We start from the raw sequence: 11,320 nt of genomic DNA, 5'->3' as shown, positions 1-11,320 counted from the left end.
ACAAGGTCATTGCCTACGCATCACGCCAACTTAAGGTTCACGAAAGGAACTACACTACGCACGACTTGGAATTGGGAACAGTTGTTTTCGCGCTTAAGATATGGAGACATTACCTGTACGGTACCAAGTGCACCATTTACACCAATCACAGGAGTCTCGAGCATATCTTCAAGCAAAAGGAGCTGAACATGCGACAACGTTGATGGGTCAAGCTCTTGAACGATTATGAATGCGCTATCAAGTACCATCCGGGCAAGGCCAATGTTGTGGCCGACGCCCTCAGTCGAAAGGACACTATACCTAAACGTGTGCGAGCGTTACAACTTACCATCCAATCTAGTCTTCCTGCCCAGATACGAGATGCTCAGGTTGAAGCATTGAAAGCAGAGAACATCAGGGCTGAGTCCTTGCGAGGATCGAGGCAGCGGCTAGAACAAAAGGAAGACGGCGCCTACTATGTTAAGGGGCGCATCTGGGTTCCACTTTATGGAAACCTACGCGAGCTTGTGATGAACGAAGTGCACAAGTCTCGTTATTCGGTGCATCCTGGTTCGGATAAGATGTACCATGATCTCAAGACTACGTATTGGTGGCCCAGCATGAAAGCCCACATAGCAACCTACGTCAGTAAATGTTTGACTTGTGCGAGAGTCAAGACTGAATATCAGAAACCGTCAGGCCTACTTCAACAACCGGAGATACCAAAATGGAAATGGGAGCAAATTTCCATGGATTTCATTACTGGCCTGCCGAGATCTCAGCGTGGAAATGATACCATTTGGGTGATTATGGATCGACTGACCAAGTCTGCACATTTTCTGGCCATCAAGGAAACGGATAAGTTTTCTACTCTAGCGGACATATACCTGAAGGAAGTAGTATCAAGGCACAGAGTGCCAACTTCCATCATTTCTGATCGTGACCCACGTTTTACATCTGAACTGTGGCAAGCTATGCACAAGTCTTTTGGCTGACGTTTAGATATGAGCACCGCTTATCACCCACAGACGAATGGGCAATCTGAACGAACCATCCAGACCCTTGAAGACATGCTTAGGGCATGTGTAATCGATTTTGGTAATGGCTGGGAAAAGCACCTCCCGTTAGTGGAGTTTTCGTATAACAACAGCTACCACACCAGTATTCAGGCCGCTCTGTTTGAGGCATTGTATGGACGGAAGTGCCGATCACCTCTCTGTTGGGCAGAAGTTGGTGACAGCCAAATCACTGGCCCATAACTTGTAGTAGATACAACCGAGAGAATTGCTCAGATACGACAACGAATGGCGGCAGCTCATGATGGTCAGAAAAGCTATGCTGATAAGCGAAGAAAGCCACTCGAGTTCCACATTGGGGATCAAGTGCTACTTAAAGTCTCGCCTTGGAAAGGTGTAGTTCGTTTTGGCAAACGAGGCAAACTCAATCCGCATTATGTCGGACCGTTCGAAGTCATTGAGAGAATTGGCAAAGTCGCCTACAAGTTGAATCTACCTGAAGAACTCAGTGGAGTTCACAATGTTTTCCATGTGTCGAATCTGAAAAAGTGTCTGTCAGATGAGACTCTCATAGTTCCCTTAAAGGAGCTCACTATCGACGACCAGCTGTGATTCATCGAGGAACCAGTAGAGATTACTGATTGACATGTTAAAATTCTCAAGCGCACCAGGATACCTCTCGTCCGAGTTCGTTGGGATTCCCGTCGTGGCCTAGAGTACACCTGGGAACGAGAAGACCAAATGAAACTCAAGTATCCCCAGTTTTTTAAGAAAAGTGCAACCACTACTGAGATAGAAGCTAATGCAGAATTTCAGGACGAAATTCCAAACCAACGGGGGAATAATGTGACACCCCAGGAAAACCAGGAAACCACGCAGCTTAACTAGCTTCCTCAGTAACCACGAAATTTTCTTAACAGGGGGAGAATGTGACAACCCTCATAATTACATGTATTCGTACGATGTATTAATATTAATTAAAGTGCTTGATGACTGTGTGGAATTACATAACTATTTTCTGATTACTGCGTTATGCTTACATGTGCTTGTTAACGTACTAGTCTTGTACAGAAAAATTTACTAAGTGGTCCTGTATACATTTCTAAGTGCCGGGGATTAAAAGTGTTGCAAAAATATATATAAAAGACTCTTTAAGGAATAATTAACACTTTAACGGAACGGTACCCAACCGAATAATCAGACATTACCCGGAACACTAAACTTTTGCCAAATACATTGTTTCACTATTTCTTGGCTTGTCGTGATCCCCGAATACCCCAACACCTACTAAATATCAAATAAATAACATAGGGAAGAATGATACTTGAAATCTAACTAACAATTGCTATTTAGTTACAAAAGTTTGCAACCAACCCCCCCTAAACCGAAATCGGTCCCAAGGGACCCACAAATCATCTTCACCATGCCTCACATCTCCTACTAGATTATATCTCATTATTTTATTGGATTATTACTTATAGAAGTTGCCATAATATTTGATGAACATCTATAAAGCATGGTGTGAAGATCACCATCCATACTCCATCATTTCACACCCCTCACCTCATTCTCTTCTCTCCCTCTCTCGGCTCACACCCAACCACCACCATCACCACCCTTCCACCACCCCATTCATCCATTTTCAAGTCACATTCAAGTCCAGAAGAAGGATTAAGGAAGCTTGCAACTTGTGGGACTTCAAGGAGCTTTCTTTCTTGCTTGTTCTTCATCATCTTCTTCACTAGATTCTAGCCTAGCCTTGTGTTAGTAGTAAGTCTTGTTACACCTTGTTTCATCTTGTTTCATAGATAAAATATGTAGTATGATGATTATGTTTAAATCACAAGAACAAGACACTAAGAAGATGAACATGAAACTTTGCATGAAGCTTGAACATAAAAGGTTAACTTGAAAGTGAAATGCTACTAGTTTAATGTAGTCATGAGTATGTTGTTAGTTTTATGATGATTTTTGGTTTTGTGATGTTAATCACCATATGATCTTGTTAAATAATGTTGGGAAACATGATTTAACAAGAAAAGAAAATGGTTATGTGTTACGAAAAATAACCACTTCCTAGTTAGACATGAACTTGATGAAAATGATTTTTTCACAAAATACAAATTAACTAGTAAGTTGATGAGTTTGTAAATCTAAGAGTTTACAAAGGATCTTTGTAAGAAACCAAGTTAGAAAAGCGGTTTTTGGAAAACCATGACGATTACAAACACTTACACTATTTTTAGAAATAAGACAAGTATAAGAATGTTTTATTTACAAGAAGAGTTCAAAGGGGTTAATTTTTGTAAAAATTTATTTACAAGTTGTAAACACTAACTACATTCAAGAAAATGATTTTCAAAGAAATAAACACGCTTCGGAAGGTAACTAAGTCCAATAAAAGCATTACCAAGTTACTACGCGTTTTTTAAATGTATTAAATTCATGATTAGTGTGTAACACATATATTTTTTGCTCTCGGTAATGTAAAGATTGATTGTTGATGATTGTTGAATGAATTTTTGAAAAAGAAAATGATATGCTAGTAAGCATGGACACCTCCATTTACAAAGGAGACTCTAGCGAAATTTTCTAAAAATTCCAACACTTAGAAAATATTTTTCCAAACAAGTGTTACAAGTATACTTTATAACTTGTGTTTTGAATATAAACTTCGCCATAATTTTTGTTGATGCATGGAATGTCTGTTGACTACGTCTGCATTACGTCTTAGGTCAAGATAGGTCAACATAGGTTCTTGAAAGTCAAAAATTAGAAGTTTATGTTGTAGGTTCGCTTTTGTGTCATAAGTTAGAAATAGTTCCGCTTTTAGGGTATCAGGTAGTTCCGCTTTTATGTCATATAGGTAGTTCCGCTCATATGGCAGTCCATATGAGCGAAACCTATCACACTATAAATACCTGATGTTGTCATTTGTGTACGTACGTTGGAGCGGAACTAGACCATTGCTTAAGTAACCGAACTCTGTCAAAATTGTATCAGAAAGCAATAAAAGAGAAGGAATTGAATAGGAAAAGCTGTGTAACTTCATTTACGTTGATTCCGCCTTCGTACGTGAAGATGAACGTTCTCAACTGACTGTTTAGGGTCGGAACACGGTCCAACAAGTGGTATCAGAGCTTAGGACGAGGAGTTCATACTACTACAGCTTGATTCTACCGAATTCTCTGATTTCTACTCACTTTCTCTTATACTTTTTCGATTTAAACTAGTTCCTACGGTTGAAATGGTCTGATTTTTTAGTACAACGTGCGAAACATACAATTAACAAACCCTAGAAAGTTTCAGGTTAAAACACGGCTTAAAAATGGTTAAAATTGGGTAAAAACTTAGTTTCGCTTTTCCGGACATTCGAAGGTTCCGCTCATAGGACTAAGTGTAGGATCGTCGGCCCTGTTTGAGTCGATCAGAAGAATTCCTATCCAAATCAAGAGGCGGAAACTAATGATTTGGTGCGATTTCAGCCAGATTCACTATTAACTGCTGTTTTATTGATCTTTGTAACGTTTACAGACTCTGACAACACTTCGGCAGCACTTCGTGGCTCACCGGAAAAATACACCAACAACTATGTTACTAGTTCCGCTTGAAAATGTCCCTATATGTAGTCCAACAGGTTCCGCTTATACGGACATGTCCGTATAAGCGGAACTACCTCTTTTACCACATAAGCGGAACTATTCTAAAGACATATAAGCGAAACTATGACAGTTGACACATAAGCAAAACCTATTCAACCACATGTTTCTAGGATTTCGTGCCATATCTGACCTATACACAACTAAGACTCGATGTAAGACGTAGTCGACAGACATAGTTCACTAACAGACTCCCCCCGGATGTTGACGGAGTCTTCGAGTCTTCGATTGTCAATCTACAGTCTTTATCAGTCTTCAATTTTCCTTTGAATTATTTGTCATTTCAAGAATCCTCAATCTCTATCTTCAACATCAACAAACTCCTCTCTCTATGATGTTGTCACAGTGTCTTCAGACTCCCCCTCTCAATCAGCTGGGATCGTAGTCTGGAATTCACAGCTTCATTCTAGAATCGTGTACAGACTTCCATCCGGTTCAAGATCGTTACTTGACTCCATTCTATCTCAGGAGCATCACCTGGCACATATTTCCCTGCACAATCTCTACCCAAACATAAGTTTCTTTAAAGATTAAAACTTATCAACAAATTAGAAACTATGTTGGTAAACTACAGTAATGATTTTGCATTCAAGATCTTTTCTTAATTCTTATCATTCTTCACATACACTCTCCCAAACCTGTTCTTCAAGTTTAGCACTTAGAACTTCGAAAATCAGCTTTTCAATCATCAGTTATCGAAAATCTTTTTTGAATTTTCTGAGAAATAGTAACCACTTGTAAAACATGAGAATGCAGAAAAGAAATATTTACAAACAATATTTTTGTGAGTTCGTGCAAGAGGATCATATCAGTTTAATGAGACATATCACCAACACCGTTAAGCTTTAAACATTTTAAGTTCTAAACAATTTACCTAGATTGTCAGTATGTTTGTCCTCTTAAATTTTCACACAGATTTCAACTGTTTCGAGATACACAATTAGTATATTAGATACTTAAACTTATCCGTGTGTCCCACTACTTGCATATACTCCGTATCCAGATCCAAATATTCAGTCTTACAGGTGAGTATACCACAGATGATATCTGTAAAGGGGTAATGTGCGAGGGCCGGGAGAGCTCAGGTCGATACTTCCGTATACGCAGAGAGATGACGGCTTTGACTTTTGGTGGGTCCCCTTTAGAGGATCTTTTGTTACAACAGCAAAGATTATCAATTTTATTGTTTAATCAGATTGCTGAGGGCAAGCTTATATTTCAAAGCTTTTTGCAGAAAGTATTATCCGGGGACTAGGTCAGTACTTCCATACAGCAGAAGTCCCGGGATAATATCCCAGATATCACTGAGTATAAAGACCTAGTATCTCAGAATACGGGACCTTTCAAACAAGATTTCAGGGGTTACTTATATATCCAAGCAGTTTTGTTAACCCACAGAATAAGCAAGTTTGATTTTAGGTTTATATCTCGTTTCAGTTTACTAAATGTGCGAAAACCTACTGACACATCCACAGTAAGATTGTTTATCACATGTTAACTTTACATTTCTTTAGCATGTTGTGATAGTCCACTGATGTACTATCATTTCCTCTTTATGCAACTAAACTCATTTTTGATTTTATCATGTTTTTGGCTTTTTCAAATTTTCTGATGTTTTTGGATTTTCTAAAATTTCTTACTCCCCCTAAAATTCAAATACATCTAAAGGAAATTGAAAACAAACTGTACAGAACATGACAACTGATATAGAAATGCTTCAATTCTCCATCCATTTGGCTTAAACAATCAGAACTCTCCCTCACAACAAACTATTTTCCCATAATGATTTCAAAACACTTAAGTTTGTTTTAATCAAAATGGTTTTTCCGGAAAATAAGTTTTGTTGATTTTACCACTTGTAAAATTGGGGCAAGATCATCACTTTATTTACCAATCTTGAGAATGATAGTTAATTCAAGTTCAATTTAATGACCTTGATTTAACCACTTGTAGGAGCAACTGGTTCACATTCTGAACCACTTGTAACAACCACAAACATATAACCACTTGAAAGATGAACCATTAAGCATTTCAAACCTGTTTTTCAACCAATTACCATCTGTTGGTTGAATTCTCAAGGTGCCGATTCCTACTCCTCGCATACAAACCTGGGAGTTCCGGAAAGTCCTGCAATAACTCAAATACAGATTAAGAAGGATGCCAATTCCTGATCCACGATTACCAACTTGGGATCTTCGGCAAGTCAGGTTTTTATTCTTTGAAAAATATATCCACCCAAGCCTGACCTTCCTTGGGTGTAACAACATCTTCCTCTTCTTTACTTTTAACGTACCTTTGAACACCTCTTTTGGCAGCGTAAAATTCTTTAACACCTTTGGCCTTACCATTGATCATGTTGCCAAAGATAACTTTCACATTTCCGTTGAAAGTCTTTTCAACATCAAATTTCTTCTTGTCAGAATAAAATTGATTTGAAATTTCAATCTTTCCAACTTTCTTCCTAAAATTTTCAGCACTCAACGGTGGAAAATTTTCATTGTTCATAGTTGGAACTAACTCTTTCTCAACACGTGGCTCCTCTGATTTTATGGAATCGGATTCATCACCAGACTTGTTACCTGAACCTTTCACAACCCATTTTTGATTTATTACATTTTCTTTTCTTTTCAAAACATTCTTTGAACATTCTCCTTTTTCAAAAGTTGAATTTTCAAAGCCAGTAAACTTTCGGGTTTTTAGTTCAGTATTCTCAACAACTTTGTCTTTCATTTTACCAGATACTTCCTGTTTTGGTCTGAATGTCTTCGGACAATTCCTAGCAACATGACCAGCAATCTTGCATTGAAAACAGGTTCTCTTTTCAATCTTTTCTTGAACAATATTCTTCTTCAAATCTTCTTGCTTCTTTGCAAGGAATTCTCGATTCGTTTGCTTTCTGAATGATTGTTCTTTCTCAGCCTCTGTCGTTTTCCCTAAAACAAATACAGTTTGTGGTTTATAAACTTTTTCATTTTTATAGTTTTTCGGTGGAACAAAACCAAGACCTTTCTTTTTGAAATTACGATTATGGTTTGGTTTCTTTTGGAAACTGTAACCACAATTGTAACCCATTTTCTTGTTAATTCTTTGTTGATCTCTTGAAGTATATTGTTTAGGTTTTCCATTAAGATTTAAATATTTTATTTCAGAAATATTAATTTCTGTTATTTTGAAAACCTTATGAATCATTTTTAGTCTGACACTTCTTATTGGAAAACTCTCATCAGAATATAATTTGTCATAACCTTTCAAAGTATATGCCACTTTGACCGATTCATCATTCAAATTAGACTTCGAAAGTAAAAACTCTTTATCATAAACCAGTTTGTCCTTTTTATTTATTGGCTTTGACATATCAGACACAGACTTTGACTCTTGTTTGGACTCCGGATTTGACTCCTCGCTGTCATCTTTCTCCAACAACACCTGATCGACCACACTTTTTATCAACTTTGACTCATGATCAGTGTCAGATGACGTGTACGTGACATCAATACTTTCTGGCAAGTTATCCGATGGCCAAGACTCCCATTGTAAATTGATTGCCTTATTGACTCTTTCGGAATTTGGATTTCGAGGTGAATATCCATTTTCGACCGGGGGTGGACATCTATTGTAGACCATACTTGATTTCTTACCAGAAGTCTCCACTTTTTCTTCGTCTTTTGTCACAAATTTCTTTTCTTCGGACGTCTTCACTTCTTCAAGTGTCTTCAAATTTTCAACAACTAGATAAATCCTGTCAACAACAAAAGTAGAACATGAGTAACTTTCTAACAATTTTTTAACTTTCTCAGTTTCTATCTTTTGTGTTGCTAACTCCAGCTCCAGATCAGCACATTTCTTTATATGAAAATTTGCATCATCAAGATGTCTCAGGTACGCTATCTTCAGTGTATTCATTGCCACAACTTGTTCACCACTCGAATCAGTATACTTGTTGATTTTTCTGTTCATTGTATCATATGATTCTTTCAATATGTTTATGTTATGCAGCAACTCATTGTTCTGATTGATTAAAGAATCACAGTTCATGCACTTTTCTGGAACTTTGACTTGTTCAGCATTAACTTTAACGTCAAATTCAGGAACCTCTTTGACTGTCCTGTTTGATCGTAAGAACTCAGCTCTTCTCTTTTTCTCAGCTTCAGCTTCAGCTTTCAATCTTTCTTCCTCTTCTTCCTCTTCCTCAAGCTTTCTTCGTCTTGCTTCAGCAGCTTCTATGACTTTTCTGTTTCTTTCTGCACATTTCAAATCATAAGCATTAGCAATGAAAGCATGAGTATTGAAAAGGTTGTTAGACATCTCTTTGGCCATAAATTCTTGATCTGGGCAAAAATTGTCCCAATTGAAACCTTCGGCCAACTTTTCATCATCTTGCTCTGCACACACACTTTGCTGTCTTTTGGAATATATTTATCCATGAAAAATTTTCATATTTGCTTAGACATGCTCTTTTTGAACCATCAATCACATCTCTCCCGTGAGCAGTTTGTGCCTGATGTTGTGCTGGTGACGTGACTTGATGATAAATCGCCTTTTTGTGATAATCGTTGTTTCTAAAAGGATTTTGGGCTCCAGTAGCTTCACGATTTTTGCACTCCCTCTTGAAATGCCCCTTTTCCCTGCAACGAAAACACGTAACTTTAGATTTATCAAAGCCTAAAGTTGAAACATTAGCATCACGGAAATCATATCTTCCCGTAATTTGTTTAAACTTTTCAGCTCGTCTCATCACACTAGCCATGCACCATTTAATGTCCATTAATTCAATCTCTTCGGCATCAATTTGATCGTAATCCTCTTTTGTGAGCATTGGATTACCGATCTTTCCGGCCACAAAACTACTATAAGATTCAAGTACCATTCCCAACAAAGACATTTTATTTTTAGAAATCTCTTCAGTGTAATCTTGATCATTTTCAAGACTAAGAAATATATTGCACTGAAGTTTTCTTCCATTCTTTGTTACAGAAATGTTTGGATCGAAAGATGAAAATCTTATGCTGCTTGATCCTTGGGATTATTTCTTTTCAGAAGAATCTTTAACACTGAAAGCAGTTTCGATTTTCGGAGAATGATTTGTTGATCCAGTAGCACCACTCTTGTAGTACAAGCTGATATCCTGTTCTCCATCGTAATTCTTCGTCCTGGCAATCTTCCTCTGCTCCATCTCTTGAGCTTCCAGGTGTTTGATGAAATCTCCCAGTGTCATATTCTTGTATTCTTTTCTGTTGGATCTCAGCATCATCAGAAACGTTCCCCAAGTCTCATATGGTAGCGCATCTGCAAGTTTTTCAACCAATTCATCAGTATCCTTTTTAATTCCAAGTTTTGACATGTTTCTCACCAAGTTACAATGTCTATCAATTATCTGCTTGGTGTTTTCAGTTTTCAAACCACGGAATAAATCGAATTCTTTCTTCATGAGAGACATCTTATTTTTGAGCATATCATCACTTCCAACGAATTTTGCTTCCAATTCTGTCCAGATTAAGTATGCAGTTCCATCATGTTGAAGCAATATCAAGATATCTTCTTTTATTGCTTGCTGAAGCAGACTCACCATCAATTTCTCATCTCGATATTTCTTTTTATCATCAGTGCTCATTTCTCGAATTGTTTGCGGCGCACCATTTGCAACGGGTCTAACATATGGTTCTTCAGTATGTTCCCATGCATCTAGGTGATAAGCCTCAACCCAGTTTCCAAAACGTTCAGACCACATGTTATAATCATCAATATCCATGAGTTTAGGCGATTTCTGAGACGTTCCGGTTTCATTATCAATCAAAGCATTCTGAGTAATCGAGATCGGACTAGCAAAAGCATTATAAAATTCGTTGTCCATTGGTCAAGGTTCAAAGTTCACAAATTTCCAAGCTTAGGCAAAAATTGATCTTTGAAGCGAGACTGTCACAATAAGCGAAACTACTGTTTGCTCAAATAAGCGAACCACACAGTTGTTCGTTCAAGCGGAACTATTTATTGTCTATTCAAGCGGAACTATCACATTCACTGAAGCGGACCAGATGAGTGGACCAGATAAGCGGAACCACTTTGTTAACAGAAGCGGACCACACAAGCGGAACCTTAAGTGTAACCACAAGCGAAACCTCACTTGTTCAGAAAAGCGAACCAGAAAAGCGAACCAGAAAAGCAGAACAACAAGTTGTCTGTTCAAGCGAACCTCTGAAGTGGAACTATCAGAACTTGTCCGAATAAGCGGACCTAACTTGCACAGATAAGCGGAACAAGGTGCTATTTGGAGCGAAACCACCTGTACCTTGAAGCGAAACTAGTTGCTGAGCTGACACTGAAGCGAACCTGACTTGTTCCTTGAAGCAGACCTATCTGCTTACGTCACTTTTTTAACGTGTACGTATAAGCGAACCCTCTAAAATCCTACTTTCTAGGGCGATTTTAGATCTGAAAATTTCAAGGGTTTACTTGTACATGATTCCGAGTGCACAGTGTGAATTTGAGCTGGTTTTACCGTGAAAAATTTTTGAAAATATGAAGAAAGTGTAGAAAAATAGATGAAATGCAGCTAAAATGGCAAGAACTCCTCCTCCTGAGCTCTGATACCACTTGTAGGATCGTCGGCCCTGTTTGAGTCGATCAGAAGAATTCCTATCCAAATCAAGAGGCGGATTCACTATTAAC

The sequence above is a fragment of the Helianthus annuus genome, chromosome 1, assembly GCF_002127325.2.
Source record: "Helianthus annuus cultivar XRQ/B chromosome 1, HanXRQr2.0-SUNRISE, whole genome shotgun sequence".
Classification (NCBI taxonomy): Eukaryota; Viridiplantae; Streptophyta; class Magnoliopsida; order Asterales; family Asteraceae; genus Helianthus; species Helianthus annuus.
Note: the sequence above shows the minus strand (reverse complement) of the source record.